Genomic DNA, 18,754 nt, shown 5'->3' on the forward strand with positions numbered 1-18,754 from the left:
TTACTTGCTGACAAACTAGACACTTTTCGACGAATAAGGCCACATCTCGTTTTATTCCTTCCCACCAGAAGGTCTATTTTAGATCTTGATACATCTTAGTGCTTTTTAGGTGGGCGGCATACGGAGTGTCACGGGCTTCGCTCATGATCTTGTTCTTGAGTTCTTCATCATGGGGAATGCATATTATATTTTCAAGGAAAATAGCATTGTCGGCTTCTTCGTGATAGTTCTTGTGATTTCATTCTCTTATCTTCACTCATAAATTCTCCAACTTTTCATCTTTCCTCTGAGCTTCTACCACCATTTTCCTCAAATTCGGTATAATCGCGACCACCCCCGCTATTGTAGCAGGTGGTTTTATCACCTCTAATCTCATACTATCAAAATCTCGTATGAGCTCTTCTTCCTTTGTAAGGATGTATCCCAGTTTCGATGGGACCTTGCGGCTCAATGCGTCGGCTACTACATTGGCCTTCCCTGGGTGATAATTTATACCACAGTCATAGTCTTTCACTAATTCGAGCCACCTTCTGTAATACCCCGTTTCCTCCAGCTAAGTTTAGAATTCATTTTGAACTTAGATTATGATGATTTACGCCGGAGAATTTGAAATAAATTTATTTTAATTCCAACAAAAATGATTTACAAAAACATTTGTAAATTTAGTTATTAAATTTTTATGCATTGCATATTTATTTAATTTAGCATTCAAGTATTTTCACGAGCTATTTATTTAAGCGTACCCTGAACGATTATTACAGTTTTCATAGTACAAACCGGAAGACTTTTTATTTTATTCAATCACCTAATTTCTCCACCTAATTTCTCCACCTACTCTTCCACATCCACCTACTCTCCCACCACTACTCCTACCTCCCCACCACTACATTCCATATTACACTTAGCAAGACATAGCACACTTCATTTCTTCCTCACACTTCATTCTCGGCCTCCCCTCTCTCTCTCTATACTCTCTTTTCCTCCATTGATGTCCATTGAAGAAAGCTTAGAGAAGCTTCATCAAACACTACTATGAGATAATCCACCATCCAATCCAATCAAATACTATCATATCTCATCAAATTCAAAGAAGCTAGAGCTAAGATCAAAGTTGGAGCAAAGTCTTGATCACCTTTTAAATCCTTGAGTAAGTGATCTTAGATTATTTATTTGATCATATTAATGATATGTGAGTGAGTATATGATCATGATTGAGCAAGAAAATCACCCAATTTATTTTTATGAAACTTTCGAAAATTAGGAGCTTGAAACCCTACGAATTTTGTTGTTTATTTTCTTGACATGGCTTGAGTTATATGATGATGGATTTGAGTTTATGAGATGATCTAGATGATTAATGATGGATGAGATTGAAGCTTGAGGTTGAGAAGTGAAAAATGAAAAATGTTAGTTTGAGGAAGAAGATGATATATATGTGTTTCTATATGTGATTTTGTTATATGATGTTGATTTGAAGATTTGAGTGGGTATATGAGTTCTTGAGCATGCTATGATGTTAAGTGATGGTTTAGATTGATGATTAGAAGTGATGAAATGAGTTTTGGGATGAGTTGTTGTTGAGAATTATGATGTTATATTCAAGTTAGAGATATTATTAAGATATATAAGTTTTAAATACAAATTGGAGTCGTAGGCCTACTGACCTACTGTGATCGATGGTTTGTCGATGTCTAATAGCTTTGAAAATTTTATAGCAAGTTTCTACATGAGTCTTGAGTACCCTGGTAAAATTTCAAGCTATTTCAACTTCGTTTGATATTTCTTTAAAATGCAAAACCTAAACTGCACATTATTACCGAGAATTTCAGAGAACAGGGGAACGAGTCATTCATTTAAGTAGCTTCCTATGTGATCTAGCTTTCCAACTTTTTATGGTATCAACCTTATTGTGTTATCTAGATATCCACCAAAGTTGAGCCCATTTTGACAACGTTTACTATTTTTCAAAAATTGTAACCTTCGGTTGCACAAAACTGCCAGAAATGGTAGATCGTGGTAAAAACGTCATATCTCTCAAACCACTTGGAGCTTTCGACTCTATTTTTTTTTAAATGAAACTAGACTCGAAGATATTTCTTTCAGTATGAGTCTCGAGTCCAGGAGATGTCGGAGTCAGAACAGTTTAAATTTTGAAGTTGAGTCAGTGTAAAAACAGAGCATATTTTAATGATGTTTGATTGTGATTCTTATGTGCCTTATGTGATTGTGTTGCCTATGTGTTTGAATTTTCACTAAATTATTTTAGTGAATTTAAATCTCTTGATTTAAATTTTAATATTTAAGGTTGGGACTATTTATTTTAAATGATGTCCGTTCTTTTATTTAATTTATTGATGGACTTTAAAAATGAAAACAAATTTTGGGATTAAACCCTCATTTTTATAATATTTCAAGGCTTTTTGAGTATGGATTTTAAATGGTTAAAATGTTTTATTTCATCTCAATGGATTTTAAAATGTTTTATTATTTATAAATGAATAATGGAATTTCTTATTTATTTACATGAAAAAAAAAATGAAATGTATAGAATGTTATAAAATGGTGCATGATTTCTTTTATGTTCATGTGAACTTGTGATTTTAATGATACTAAACTTGAGGATTTTATTTCTTTCTGTTTATTGTTTACGTGATTACGTGATATTATGTGGTTAGTCACGAGGTTATGATGGTTTTCGATTGTCTTTAATGGAACGAATTATGGATGCTAGAACCCTAAAACACTAAAAGAAAATCGAGTAAGGATATTGTTGGTGTCCTTAACTCAAGAAATTTAGTTTTCAAGTATTTATTCATTAAATTTGAAAACCCGGCGTGATGAATCAAGTATGTTTAGTACATCCATAAATACATTAAGATTAGTTTCATGAGACCTATTAAGGATAGAATTTCTTGTAGGCTTTGTGACCAGGGGGATTAGCGTTGCTTTCCCAAGACAGGTTTATATGTGATTATGATCTTCAGGCTTTGCCTAACCAGGTGGGCTTACTTTCCAAATGTACAAAGTATGATTGAGTTATTAAGCTCTAAATGTTTCAATGAAATGCAAATTGTTTATTTAATGTAATGAAAACTGTTTATCCAATAAAATATTTATGTGCACTCTGCTCTGTTTAAGGCTCGCAATTCATGGATCGATCGAGGTTCTCTTATGGCCTAACACGTTATTTGAGAATTGTGTACACTTGTTAGTTGTTTCGGTGGGTTGATCTCCATCGGGCACTAATTCATGTAAGAGGCGTTATAAGGGTGCTTGGCTGGATGTGTTCCGGAGCATGTATCATGTAAGGCCTGCCTGGGTAGCGTCCCGAGGTCAATTCAACTTGTCTGAGTTACGTCCTCAGGGCAAGTGCAATGGGAATGAGGGATCCGTCGGTGGCTAAAAGGTCCAGGATCACAGCGAGTAACAGAAAGGGAGTGTGACATGTGCGCACAAATGAAAGAAAATGTTTTAACATGCTTAGAAGTACTTCTTTCAATTTAAAACCTTCTAAGTCATGTCAAGTATGATTGGATAAACTGTCTTTATTAAAATATGAAATGTTTCAGAAAAATGCATGCCCACTAAGTACATTAGTACTTAGCCCAAAAATACTTTCAAATGTTTTCAGGTTGGCTGGCCGGTGCTGACGGGACGGAGCTGAGGCTAGAGTTAAATTCCTATGTTAGACTTCCGCTGTAGCAATTACTCATTTCAGTCTTTTGTTTTTCCAACTTAAGATCTTCATGTTAAATTTCAAATGATATATTTGACCGAGTTTAGACTCTTCACTACTAAATTATGCCAATGAATGTCGGTTGTCAGAAGCATGAAACAAAACTTGTGATCCAAAGGGGCATATCCCGACTCTCTATCTTATTATTCGGGTTTTAACAAGGTTGTTCCTTGTTTATTTCTATGAATTAGTTGCACCTCGATTATATTTATTCATTCAAGAATTGGGGTGTGACAGAATGGTATCAGAGCATGAGTTTTCTTTCATGACTCTGATAACCATAAGCTTTTGATGTCGAGTCTAGAATAGTATCTCTAGACTTCTAAGAATGTCAGTAGCCCTCAGCTCGCCGTCACACTGCCGCAACCAAGGTACGATAATAGTTTCGAAAATATACATATATGTATTTCAGATGTTATGAAAGTTTTCAAGAAAAAGTGTGCGCTTTCAATGAATGATGCTATGTGAATTGCTTACCGCTTTCCATATGCTATAAGTTATGAATTGCTAATCGCTTTCATATTGTTATTTTGGGTCTCCGACTCATATAACTAAGTAAGTGTCGTGTTTGGGACTACCCGAACCCATAACGACTCAATGAATGTTATTTTATGTTTGGGACTACCCGAGCCCTTAACGAATCAATGAATGTATGGTCGAGTTAGATTCCTTGAATCTTTCCGGCACAAGCAAAGTTTTCATGAAAGGGACATTAAATGTCCATATATATTAAGGTTTCAAAAGAAACAGAAGTATGTATGTATGAATGAACGAATGAGAGAGCTTTATGTTGTCGTTTTAGGCTAGCTGCCTATACGATTAGAATGGTGGATCCTCTTACAAACTGTTTGAGTACCACCCAAGAATGCCTTGAGAATGTTAGTCGTGATAGCACCGCTTGATCGATTTAAGTAAGGATTGATAAGATAGAAATGTTTAACATAGATATGTTACAACATAGAGGCAATGCCTTAAGACTAAGGATTCACTTGAGCCTATTTCAATAGCGGTAAGATTAAGTTTTTCACATAAGAACTTATGTTGCTTATGATTATGATGTTAGTAATGGACTTTCATGGTACCAGTGACTTATGATGAAGTACTCGTTAGTAAGTGTTTTAAGTTAGAAGTTTGACCAGAGCCTTTCATGAATAAAACGTTGACATGATTGGGGGCGAAGCTTCCGTTTGACTGAGTGATTCGTTTTGTTGGGTCTGGCCAGCCCACATGACTAAGATCTCGGTGATTGTCAATCAAGATTTTTGATCTCGAGGTAGAGCATCATCCCAATATATAGACTCGCACTATATAGTTGTCACAATAGAATATCATTTTATCACGATAAGTATAGTAGCGATTAGAATTACTCAGTTTGTCATTAGTTTTCAACCATTAGAACGATGCACTAAGTATCAAGCTGTCTTTTGGTAATCAAAGCGATTTTTGGAATCCCAAGCGAAGAACTGGAGCAGGTAGTGAGTATGATGAAGTTTTCAACCAGCTGTCAATATGTGGTCCACATGGTGGACAATAATGAGAAACGCATAAAGGAGTTCGTAAATGAATCGCGGCATTAGATTTTCAATTCCCCTAGTAAACTAGGGAGATATTATGAAGGAACAAGCAATGAACGAGACTCTCACCACCGAGTCACTACAACAATTGGAGAAGGAAAAAGTTCACGCACAAACAAGATATGTACACCACCTCAAGATGGAGGTAAAAAAAAAAATGAAATGGAATGAAAGAAATAGAGGAAACCCATTCCCGAGTGGAAGTGGGAGCACATCAACATGGACTTCGTAGTGAGCCTACTGAAGTCAGCATGTGGAAACACTGCAATTTGGGTCATAGTGGACCGATTATCAAAGTCAGCGCACTTTCTGCCAATTCAAATGACTTTTGGATTGGAGAAACTTGCAAAGTTTTATGTCAAAGAGATAGTACGCCTTCACGGTGTACCTGTATCTATCACGTTAGATCGTGACACCAGATTCACATCGCGTTTCTGGAAAAGTTTACAAGAAGCAATGGGCACTCAGCTGAACATCAGCACAACGTACCACCCTCAGACTGACGGACAGTCAGAAAGAACGATTCAGATTCTAGAAGATATGTTGCGAACGATTGTCGCAGACAAAGGTAGAAGTTAGGAGGATTTGTTACCTCTGGTAGAATTTGCTTATAACAATAGTTATCAAGCAACATTTGGAATAATCCAGATGAGGCCTTGTATGGCCGAAAATGTAGTTCACCACTTTACTAAGATGAAGTGGGTGAAAGAAAGCTGTTAGGTCCTGAACTGGTCCAACAGATGGTTGAGAAGGTCGACCACATCAAGCAAAGAATTAAAGAAGCTCGAGATAGACAAATGTCCTACGCCGATAAACGCCGATCGGAGTTAGAATTCAATGTTGGGGATCGAGTTCTCCTCAAAGTTCCTCCCTCAAAAGGGAGTTATACGTTTCAGAAAGAGGGGCAAGTTACGGCCCCGTTATATAGGACCTTTTGAGATCCTAGATAAGATAGGCCCTATGCCTATAGGTTGGCATTGCCGCCCAGTATTGGAGACATACACAATGTGTTTCATGTCTCACAGTTAAGAAAGTATGTGTTTAATCAAAAACATTTGATTAAGCCAGATAAAGTAGTCCTAGTCAGGACTTAAGTTATGAAGAAAAACCAGTCCAGATACTTGATCGCAAGGTTCAAGTTTTACGAGGCAATAATATTGTTCTCGTCATGTAGTGGAACCATTACAGGATGGAAAAGGCCACGAAAGAGATGAATGAAATAAAAGACTAGTATCCCCAGCTAGATTATCAGATATGCAATTCCGAGGACGGAATTTTTTTTAAGGAGGGAGGAATGTAATACCCCGTTTCCTCCAGCTAAGTTTAGAATTCATTTTGAACTTAGATTATGATGATTTACGCCGGAGAATTTGAAATAAATTTATTTTAATTCCAACAAAAATGATTTACAAAAACATTTGTAAATTTAGTTATTAAATTTTTATGCATTGCATATTTATTTAATTTAGCATTCAAGTATTTTCACGAGCTATTTATTTAAGCGTACCCTGAACGATTATTACAGTTTTCATAGTACAAACCGGAAGACTTTTTATTTTATTCAATCACCTAATTTCTCCACCTACTCTTCCACATCCACCTACTCTCCCACCACTACTCCTACCTCCCCACCACTACATTCCATATTACACTTAGCAAGACATAGCACACTTCATTTCTTCCTCACACTTCATTCTCGGCCTCCCCTCTCTCTCTCTATACTCTCTTTTCCTCCATTGATGTCCATTGAAGAAAGCTTAGAGAAGCTTCATCAAACACTACTATGAGATAATCCACCATCCAATCCAATCAAATACTATCATATCTCATCAAATTCAAAGAAGCTAGAGCTAAGATCAAAGTTGGAGCAAAGTCTTGATCACCTTTTAAATCCTTGAGTAAGTGATCTTAGATTATTTATTTGATCATATTAATGATATGTGAGTGAGTATATGATCATGATTGAGCAAGAAAATCACCCAATTTATTTTTATGAAACTTTCGAAAATTAGGAGCTTGAAACCCTACGAATTTTGTTGTTTATTTTCTTGACTTGGCTTGAGTTATATGATGATGGATTTGAGTTTATGAGATGATCTAGATGATTAATGATGGATGAGATTGAAGCTTGAGGTTGAGAAGTGAAAAATGAAAAATGTTAGTTTGAGGAAGAAGATGATATATATGTGTTTCTATATGTGATTTTGTTATATGATGTTGATTTGAAGATTTGAGTGGGTATATGAGTTCTTGAGCATGCTATGATGTTAAGTGATGGTTTAGATTGATGATTAGAAGTGATGAAATGAGTTTTGGGATGAGTTGTTGTTGAGAATTATGATGTTATATTCAAGTTAGAGATATTATTAAGATATATAAGTTTTAAATACAAATTGGAGAATTTCGTAGGCCTACTGACCTACTGTGATCGATGGTTTGTCGATGTATAATAGCTTTGAAAATTTTATAGCAAGTTTCTACATGAGTCTTGAGTACCCTGGTAAAATTTCAAGCTATTTCAACTTCGTTTGATATTTCTTTAAAATGCAAAACCTAAACTGCACATTATTACCGAGAATTTCAGAGAACAGGGGAACGAGTCATTCATTTAAGTAGCTTCCTATGTGATCTAGCTTTCCAACTTTTTATGGTATCAACCTTATTGTGTTATCTAGATATCCACCAAAGTTGAGCCCATTTTGACAACGTTTACTATTTTTCAAAAATTGTAACCTTCGGTTGCACAAAACTGCCAGAAATGGTAGATCGTGGTAAAAACGTCATATCTCTCAAACCACTTGGAGCTTTCGACTCTATTTTTTTTTTAATTGACTCTAGACTCGAAGATATTTCTTTCAGTATGAGTCTCGAGTCCAGGAGATGTCGGAGTCAGAACAGTTTAAATTTTGAAGTTGAGTCAGTGTAAAAACGGAGCATATTTTAATGATGTTTGATTGTGATTCTTATGTGCCTTATGTGATTGTGTTGCCTATGTGTTTGAATTTTCACTAAATTATTTTAGTGAATTTAAATCTCTTGATTTAAATTTTAATATTTAAGGTTGGGACTATTTATTTTAAATGAGGTCCGTTCTTTTATTTAATTTATTGATGGACTTTAAAAATGAAAACAAATTTTGGGATTAAACCCTCATTTTTATAATATTTCAAGGCTTTTTGAGTATGGATTTTAAATGGTTAAAATGTTTTATTTCATCTCAATGGATTTTAAAATGTTTTATTATTTATAAATGAATAATGGAATTTCTTATTTATTTACATGAAAAAAAAAATGAAATGTATAGAATGTTATAAAATGGTGCATGATTTCTTTTATGTTCATGTGAACTTGTGATTTTAATGATACTAAACTTGAGGATTTTATTTCTTTCTGTTTATTGTTTACGTGATTACGTGATATTATGTGGTTAGTCACGAGGTTATGATGGTTTTCGATTGTCTTTAATGGAACGAATTATGGATGCTAGAACCCTAAAACACTAAAAGAAAATCGAGTAAGGATATTGTTGGTGTCCTTAACTCAAGAAATTTAGTTTTCAAGTATTTATTCATTAAATTTGAAAACCCGGCGTGATGAATCAAGTATGTTTAGTACATCCATAAATACATTAAGATTAGTTTCATGAGACCTATTAAGGATAGAATTTCTTGTAGGCTTTGTGACCAGGGGGATTAGCGTTGCTTTCCCAAGACAGGTTTATATGTGATTATGATCTTCAGGCTTTGCCTAACCAGGTGGGCTTACTTTCCAAATGTACAAAGTATGATTGAGTTATTAAGCTCTAAATGTTTCAATGAAATGCAAATTGTTTATTTAATGTAATGAAAACTGTTTATCCAATAAAATATTTATGTGCACTCTGCTCTGTTTAAGGCTCGCAATTCATGGATCGATCGAGGTTCTCTTATGGCCTAACACGTTATTTGAGAATTGTGTACACTTGTTAGTTGTTTCGGTGGGTTGATCTCCATCGGGCACTAATTCATGTAAGAGGCGTTATAAGGGTGCTTGGCTGGATGTGTTCCGGAGCATGTATCATGTAAGGCCTGCCTGGGTAGCGTCCCGAGGTCAATTCAACTTGTCTGAGTTACGTCCTCAGGGCAAGTGCAATGGGAATGAGGGATCCGTCGGTGGCTAAAAGGTCCGGGATCACAGCGAGTAACAGAAAGGGAGTGTGACATGTGCGCACAAATGAAAGAAAATGTTTTAACATGCTTAGAAGTACTTCTTTCAATTTAAAACCTTCTAAGTCATGTCAAGTATGATTGGATAAACTGTCTTTATTAAAATATGAAATGTTTCAGAAAAATGCATGCCCACTAAGTACATTAGTACTTAGCCCAAAAATACTTTCAAATGTTTTCAGGTTGGCTGGCCGGTGCTGACGGGACGGAGCTGAGGCTAGAGTTAAATTCCTATGTTAGACTTCCGCTGTAGCAATTACTCATTTCAGTCTTTTGTTTTTCCAACTTAAGATCTTCTTGTTAAATTTCAAATGATATATTTGACCGAGTTTAGACTCTTCACTACTAAATTATGCCAATGAATGTCGGTTGTCAGAAGCATGAAACAAAACTTGTGATCCAAAGGGGCATATCCCGACTCTCTATCTTATTATTCGGGTTTTAACAAGGTTGTTCCTTGTTTATTTCTATGAATTAGTTGCACCTCGATTATATTTATTCATTCAAGAATTGGGGTGTGACACCTTCGCTGTCTCATGTTGAGATCGTTCTGCTCGAAAAAGTATTTTAGACTTTTGTGATCGGTGTAAATCTCACACCTGACACCATATAGATGATGTCTCCAAATTTTCAGTGCGTGCACTACCGCTGCTAGCTCCAGATCATGGGTCGGATAATTCAATTCGTGTGGCCTAAGTTGCCGCAATGCATATGCAATCACTTGGCCTTCCTGCATCAAAACGCATCCTAGTCCATTCTTTGATGCATCCGTGTAGACCACATACTCCTTGTCGGGTTCCGGAATTGCTAGCACTGGCGCCGTAGTTAGCTTCTCCTTGAGCAGCTGAAAACTTTCTTCACACTCGTTAGTCCATGTGTATTTAATTCCCTTTCGGAGCAATTGCGTCATCGGCCTTGCTATCTTGGAGAATCCCTCAATGAATCTTCGATAATAGCCAGCCAATCCCAAGAAACTTCTGATCTCGTTTGGGGTAGTTGGTGATCTCCACCCTTATACTGTTTCCACTTTGGCGGAATCCACCTTAATACCTTTTGAAGACACAATGTGTCCCAGAAATGTAACTTCTTTGAGCCAAAACTCACACTTGCTGAACTTGGCATACAGACGTTCATCCTTTAGCGTTTGCAATGCTATTGTCGGATGTTCCTTGTGTTCTTCTTCATTCTTGGAGTAGATGAGAATATCATCAACAAACACCAAGACGAACTTATCTAAATAAGGATGAAATACTCTGTTCATGAGGTCCATGAACACAGCTGGTGCATTTGTTAGTTCGAACGGTACAACTACGAACTCGTAGTGACCATATCTTGTTCGAAAAGCCATTTTGGGTATATCTTCATGTCTAACCTTTAGCTGATGATACCCAGACTTCAAATCGATTTTGGAGAAAACACTTGCGCCCTTGAGTTGGTCGAATAAATTATCGATTCTTGGTAATGGATACTTGTTCTTGAGCGTTAGCTTGTTCAGCTCTCGGTAATCGATGCACAATCTCAAGGTGCCATCTTTCTTCTTGACAAATAGCACCGGCGCTCCCCATGGGGACACACTAGGCCTGATGAAGCTTAGGTCCAACAACTCTTGTAATTGGATTTTCAACTCCTCCAATTCCTTCGGAGCCATTCTGTACGGTGCTTTTGATACTGGCGCCGCTCCTAGCTCTAGATCGATGGTGAATTCTACTTGTCTGTCAGGTGGTAATCCTGGCAAATTTTCTGGGAAAACATCTTGAAAATCCCGCACGATCTCTACATCTTCCATTGTCTTTTCGGTATCAACTCCCCCGTTCAGGTATACGAGGAAGGCTTGACAGTCTTTCTTGTTCATCATCTTCCTTGCCTGTAAAGCTGAAATAATCGGCACTCTATTCCTCCTGCATATTCCATGGAAACTCAAAGCGTCCTTTCCTGGAAAATTGAAAGCAATTCTCCACTCTTGGCAAAATATCGTGGCATAGTTCTCCGCTAGCCAGTCCATCCCCAGGATTATATCAACGTCCTCCATCGATATGACGTGTAAGTTGTTCGCTATGACCTTAAACGATCCTATGGTTAGCTCTAGGTTCGAGCAAGCATGTGTTACTACTGTCGCCCCTTCTATGGGTGAAGAAATTCTCAAGTCCTGATTTGTCTTTTCAGGTTGGAGCTTTAAGGTTTTTTTTTTACACATGCATTTGCAATGAAGGAATGTGAGGCACTCGTGTCGAACAGAAGTATAACAGGCGTGCTGAGTAGCGTATCCATACTTATCAGGTTTACTTGGTTGCTTCCTTGTTTAATCTTGTGCATGGCATAGGTTCTAACTTAAGGGAGTTGCGGTGGATATAGTAGTTGTTGGCCTAGAATGACCCTAAAAGGTTGAGTTTGACCCGAGTTGATTCGATCTTCACATTCCTCCTTGTGGCCTTACTTGGCAATCTTTAGCAAAATGATCCTTCTGACTATATTTAAAGCAGGTATTATTACCATCCAAACATACACCATAATATGACTTGGAAAACTTCGGCTATAGAGGTGTCCCAAGCTGGCCCTGATTATCCTTAGCAGGTACTACGTTTATTTGACGTCCTTGCCCCTGCCTTTGGGCACTATGTTTCCTACCAAGTCTTCTTGTCATTTTGACTATCATAGTAGTATCTGTTGTTGTTGTTGTTGTTGTTGTTTCCTTTTCATTACCTTTTTCCTCGATCTTTTGCTCCCTGAGTTGAGTTTGTGTCGGGCGATTCTCGGCATAACTGCCTTGCCTTCAAATCTTTGCTGAGTACTTCAAAGTATGTAAACTCACTGTGGTCAGTGCATGCCATTCTTATCTCGTGCCTTAGGCTGGGGTGAAAATTTTCTGACATATTTTCATTGTATCCACCTATTGTAGGGCATAACGAACATGTCGCGGATGCTACGGTCGTACTAAGTCTAGATATCTTGTTTTGCTTCAGGTTAGTCATTTTCGTTTCCGTCCTATAGCAGCTATCAGAAATATATATATCGTATATCTCTGCCTTAAGGTCATTTCTAAGGCGATTATGCCAACCCTTGTTGAGTCATCCCTTTTCGTTTTGCCTTCCACCAAAATCTGCAGATTCAGTCAACAGGAATGCGACACATGAAGTCATTCTTGGCGGTATGATGGAGGAAAGAAAACATCAAGGGTCTTGTCCATCGCCTTAATCCCAAGCTTACTATCAATTGGATTTTCCCAATCCAATCTATATACACGAGATTCACTTGAGAATAAGTTCCCTCGTCCCTTTTGCGGCGGTTCATTTTGCTCCTAACTCATTCCTAGGGCTCATCTACGGGGCATTCTATTTTCAAAGACTAAAATGGTGATCGACCCATTTCCTGCTACCTATCACATACATAACACTTTCCTGTGAATCTATCCTAAAAGTAGCATAGACCAAATAACTTAAGTCCTTGTACACAAACACTATATTACGGTCTCAGTTTGAACTCTGAATTTCTATCACAATGAGGGGTCGATAGTACTCATAGGACAAAGACTAATATCAACTAATTTAAACACAATAAGACACAGCTATACGAAGCTATAGTTTGGGTGATATACTAGGTCAGTATACTAATACTTCTTAGTTTTATCAATCAAGGGGATCTATTATGACAACTCACGAGTTGCAAGACTCAAACTCAACACAACATCAAAGCAAGGTGTTGTAGAAATTGTTCAAGAGAATCAAAAGAATGACCAGAGGGTATGAAATGATTAACTACTAGGTCGAACAAAATGACCTCGAGTAAGAACCCATCTGGCTTTTCAACCGAAAGTTGAAACACATGGGTTTTCAACCCAAAAGACGTCTACTGAGATTTGGATCATGTGGACTGGCCAGGTCCAACATCATCACCTCCCAGTCACACGGGAAACATCGTCCCGAACTTGAAGAGCCATGAACATACTATACATAACAAAACAATAAGTTCATTATGGCAACTAAACTTATCTTAAGGTTCCATATCCTATTGATCTCAAACCCCAAACCTCTCTTAAGACATATACACACAGACATACGTACACAGGCAAAACACACTATTCTTAAAATCTATCCTGTAGCAAAAGTCGATTTGATATTCCGTCGCACTTGAACATTCGAACGTAGAGACTATGGTTCAACCTTTGATGCAACGTTTACCTTGAATTTGTCTTGTATCGTCATTCTATGCTTTTCCTTTACTTCGTACATATCTTTTCATTCCTCTTTGTAGTTCAAAAGAATCATTGTTTTCTTGAGGGAGCTGAAACGCTCTAAGTTCTCTTTCATTCTTCTACATCATCACTTTAAGAATCTAGATTGTAGAGATATCCTACTAATCTAGTAGTCTATGTTCTTTTGAAATTGTGATCATGCATCTTATGGCAATCTATGTTCTCTGGGAAAACATATGTCAATTTTCTATCATTCATCTGATCATAACATCATAGACTGCGAAAATATGCCATGAAAGGCAAAACATTCAACATTTCATCATAACATGCTTTTCACATAAACATATTCAAGAAGCATTTTAGAACATTAACATCTTTAAAACGTTGAAACTGCAGTTACCTTTTTCCTTGATCGAGCACGATGCAATGGAGTGTTGAGCGGTGCCGTATGAACCCATGTAAGTCTAAAGAATCAAACTAGACTCGACTCTTTAGAATAAGGTTTCTAGGGCCAGAGCGAACGAACCGCTCTGATACCACTCTGTCACAGCCCACTATACCTAAGTACGGATTAATCGGGGTTATGACTCGGGGTGGGAATTAAGAAACGGGGAAAAAAGGAAGTTTATTTGTGACTTAAACACTTTACGAAAAAGATATTCATTTAAAGCAATTACAATATATATATATAACTGCTTGGGTAATTACAAACGTTCATATTAAAATACTGGACCCATGTGACATCATCCGAAATAAAATAGTATTAAGTTCTTATAGAAGCGATAACAAAAATCAGAGGGTTGCAGCGGAAATACGTGTGAGTTATGCATATGAAGATACATACTCAAGGTTTCATTACTTAATCATTAAAAGAGAATCCGCTCAACACCAATCCATTCCATCGCCTGCTCAACCTGCACATTTAGAAATACATGCAGGGCTGAGTATAAAAATACTCAGTGGGCACAAGCCGAAAATACAACATGCATACATATATAAATTGAACTGCCATAACAGTAACACACAGGGGTTTTCTTGAAAGACCTGCGCTTACTAAAACATTTCTTTTATTTTCATAAGATTGGCCGGCCAACCCATTTTCCTTCATATGATCCATATCTGTTCCTTTCTGTCACGCGCCGGGAAGGAGGCCTCCTTACCACAGACGCCAAGACCGGTCGCAAGCGACTCGCGGTCTCCATGAGTGTACACGTTAACCCTAGCTAGCGACCTTTGTCTAGCATAGGATCCCAATTGGATTTCCTTTAAAGTTGGCGAACCAACACAGATAGGATACATACGTAAAACATGAACATTTTTGGCAGTCAATCATTTCATAAACTTTTCATTTCATTTCGTAAACATTTCATCTCATTTCATAAGAGTCATTTATCATTTGGGCATAATAAAAATAAACTGAAATTAACAGTTAAAACATATCATGCACATATATTTGTATAAGAGGCCTACGTCTCGCAGGGGATCTCTATATACGTAGTAAAAGTAATGCCCACCTTAAACGTTCTTAAAGCTGGCGCGTGGAGTCGCTTCTTCTTCGGCTTCACTTTCCGTCGCCCGGACCTTCATTGATGAAGAGTCGGTAAGTTCGTGAAGAAATTGTCATAAGACAAAGTCTGATTTTACGAGCCTAGGGTATCTTTTAGTTTTAGGGTTCTAGCATCCATAATTCGTTCCATTAAAGACAGTCAAAAACCAACATACCTCGTCTAATCACATAACAAACAAGATAAAAGAAATCAATATCCTTAACTTAATATCATTTTAAAAAAATCACGTGCTCACATAAGCGATAAGATCATGCACCATTATTCGTGTACATATACCTTAAATAAGTCATTTTAAATCCCATTGAGGTGAAATAAAAACATTTTAACCATTTAAAACCCATACTCATAAAGCCTTGAAATATTATAATAAATGAGGGCTTAATCCCAAAATATTTCTTCTAAAGTCCATCAATAAATTTAAATAAAAGAACGGACTTCATTTAAAATAAATAGTCCCAACTTTCAATATTAAAAGTTAAATCAAAAGATTTAAATTCACTAAAATAATTTAGTGAAAATTCAAACACTTATAAAAGAAATAAGGCCAAAATTCGTAGGCTTTATTAATCAATTAACAGTCCAAAATCAATTAAAATGGGGCCCAATCAATTTAAATAAAAACACATCAGCTTTTAAAACGAAATGGGCCCAGCAGGATTAAACTAAATAAAATCGGCCCATTCCCCTCTCACTTTTTTTTTTTTCTCTCGGCCCAACCTCATTAGAGGGCTTAAGCCCAATAAAAAAAAAAAACTAATCCTAACATATATGTACACACATAACATACAAACACACAAGCCTCTCTCTTCACTCTCCCTCTCGGCTCCCTCTCGCCTCTCTCACTCTCACTCGGCTGAGGGCGGCTCCGCCTCCGGCGCGCCGCCTCGCCGTCGCCTCGTCCCCTCTCTTTTCACTCCCTCGGTCTCCTCTTCCCTCTCTCTCGCTGGTACAGTCGCCTCCGCCTCCTTCGCGTGCCACTGCCGCCTCCGCCGTGGCCAAGCACGGCGCCGCCTGGTCGTCCCCAGCCTTGGAACAGGGTGGCAGAGGCCTCTTCATCGCTGCATGTACCTTCTCCGGCCGTTGTGAAAAGCCGAGCGTCGCCGCTCCCGCCGTCGTATCGCCACCGCCGAGGCCGCCTCCGGAAAGATAAGTCCCTCTTCCCTCATTTTCTCTCCGTCCTCCCCTCTCTCTCTCTCTCCCTTTTTGTTTCAAAACTGAAATCCTAAACTTTCTTCTCTTCTCTCTCATTTTGGCAGAACAGGGACTGGGCGGCAGTTGCCGCCGCGCCGCCGTTGCCGGCGCCGAGCAGCCGCCTGCTGCTCCCTCCTTCCCCTCTCACGATTTGAACAGCACACACAAGCAAAACACAAGGAACCCTCCAAATTTCAGTCCAGACTCACAACAACAAAGTTAGGGTTTTAAAATCTGTTCTTTCATCATTTCTATTTACAAAAACTGATCTGTACTTGTAATAGATTAGAGAATATAGTAAAATGTGTGCGTGTGTATTCTGTTGTTCTCTGATGCTTGATTCGAAATTAATCAAGATAGAGTGGAGAGGAATTGGAGTAACCTTGATTTGGTGGTATTTGGTATTTAGCAGAAATCTGTGAATTGGAAATCAAGTATAAGAATGAATTGTTCTCTCTTTGAAACTGAAAAAAAAAGAATTAATGGAGATTAATTAATTAATCACCTGATTTGGAAGCTTGGGAGCAGTCGAGACTTGAGATCCGGAACTGATTTTGGAAATGGAAGCTAATTTGGAGTTTCTTTCCTCTTTTGTTTTTTTAGCCGAGGGTGAAGGTGAGAAAGGGGTGAGAAAGGGAATTAGGAAATTTATGCTTAAGAGAGAAGTTAGCTTATCAGAGAAGTTTAAAGCTTGCAAGTGGATAAGAGAGAGAAAAGAAAAAGCATGGATGAGGATTATGAGATATTTAGTCAAAAATAATTAAATAATGCAAGTGGGATGGTAAGATAAGATCAATTAATAACTCATGACTTTAATAAAATTAAAAAGATCTCAAATAAAATTATTGTAATAAAATCTTTGATAAAAATATAATAATCCATTTAAAAGGAAATTCATGACTTCATGCCCAATTTAAAAGAAATCATGTTCATATATTATGCTCAACCTACGAATTAAAACTTATGCATAAAATCCTTTAAATCTCAAATTGATTTAAGTAAATAAAATCAAGCGCATCAACCAAACGTAAAACAATTAAATCACAACTGATAAATAAAATCAGTTTTATTAATGGATGCTGAACCCTAATTATTAATAATTAAGCCTTTAATCAGTTATTAAAAGCCGGGATATGACAACTGAGGTGCCTACCTCACTGTTCAACGGCCTGCAGGGTAACCCCACCTTCACTGTGCCGCCAGGTTTTCAGGCTATCTCAGCCACTCCGCCGACAGGGTTGAATGTTAACACCCAGAGGTTTGCTCTGGTAACACCGGGTTCTGATCTGCCAAGCTTGGCCCCTACGTCTGGAGGGGGATCGCTCAACTTCGGGCTGGCAGAGCAAATGATGGCTCTACTCAACTACGCTACTATGCGTCAGGCGCTGGGCACTCCTATGCTGTCCACCATCCCCGCTGTAGTTCCACTGGTCGGAGCGACCACTCTACAAGGCACTGAGGCCCCATCTCCAGCTGCTCCGGAGGCAAACAACCCTGTAACCAACAAACAGGCTGTGGTGCCTGGAGAAGTGCCAGAGGGGAGCCGCGTTAGGCTCAACAGCGTTGTCATGAAGGAGAGGGTAGAGAGGGTTGACGAGTCTGATAGTCAATCCATCTCCCCTGTGTTTAAGGAGGAGAGGCCAAGGGAGAAAGCGCGGCTGAAAGACCAAGTGTCGCAACTGAAACACCAACTTAAGGATCTGGAAAACTCACTGAGGGAGAAATCCCAGAGGGATGCCAGAGGGCAGAGGTCAGAGAAATCGAACAGGGCTGAGAGGTCGTATCGGTCTGAGAGACCCCATCGATCAGAGAAATTACGTTACACAGAGAGGTCAGAGGAACGGGAGCTGGAGTATTCCTCTGGCAGGCCGGGGCACAGGGTTCACAAGCGTCGCGCTCATGACGCGCCAAAGGAAAGAAGGGAGCATGGGAGACCTAAGGAGGATAAAAGGGCCAAGACGTCAAGATTTCACCCCATCAGCAACCGCAGTCCATTCTCCGATGACATTCTGGCGGATACTCTACCCAGAAGCTACAAACCTATTTCTCTGGATTATGATGGTACCACTGATCCGGAGGTACACCTCAACCGGTTCGAGGGACTGGTTACTCTGCACATGTATACTGAGGGTATCAAGTGCCGCATCTTCTCCACTACTCTGACCGGACCAGCTCAGTTGTGGTTTGGGACGCTTGCCCCAAATTCTATTCACTCCTTTGAGGATTTGCATATTCGTTTCCTACGACAGTTCGCAAACTCACGAAGGGTAGGAAGTCAGCTCTTTCGCTGA

General features: G+C 38.3%; 2 long non-coding RNA genes across 2 annotated transcripts; both read left to right on the forward strand.

The window, feature by feature from the left end:
* Positions 1-921: 921 nt before the first annotated feature.
* On the forward strand, positions 922-3,913 carry LOC130992920 (uncharacterized). Its single transcript, XR_009091479.1, has 2 exons — positions 922-1,147; positions 2,919-3,913. It is a non-coding gene; the product is annotated as an uncharacterized LOC130992920 (long non-coding RNA).
* A 3,069-nt stretch (positions 3,914-6,982) lies between these two features.
* On the forward strand, positions 6,983-9,963 carry LOC130992926 (uncharacterized). The gene is made up of 2 exons (XR_009091486.1): positions 6,983-7,208; positions 8,985-9,963. It is a non-coding gene; the product is annotated as an uncharacterized LOC130992926 (long non-coding RNA).
* The last annotated feature ends 8,791 nt before the right edge of the window (positions 9,964-18,754 follow it).

This window comes from Salvia miltiorrhiza, chromosome 7, assembly GCF_028751815.1.
Source record: "Salvia miltiorrhiza cultivar Shanhuang (shh) chromosome 7, IMPLAD_Smil_shh, whole genome shotgun sequence".
Lineage (NCBI taxonomy): Eukaryota > Viridiplantae > Streptophyta > Magnoliopsida > Lamiales > Lamiaceae > Salvia > Salvia miltiorrhiza.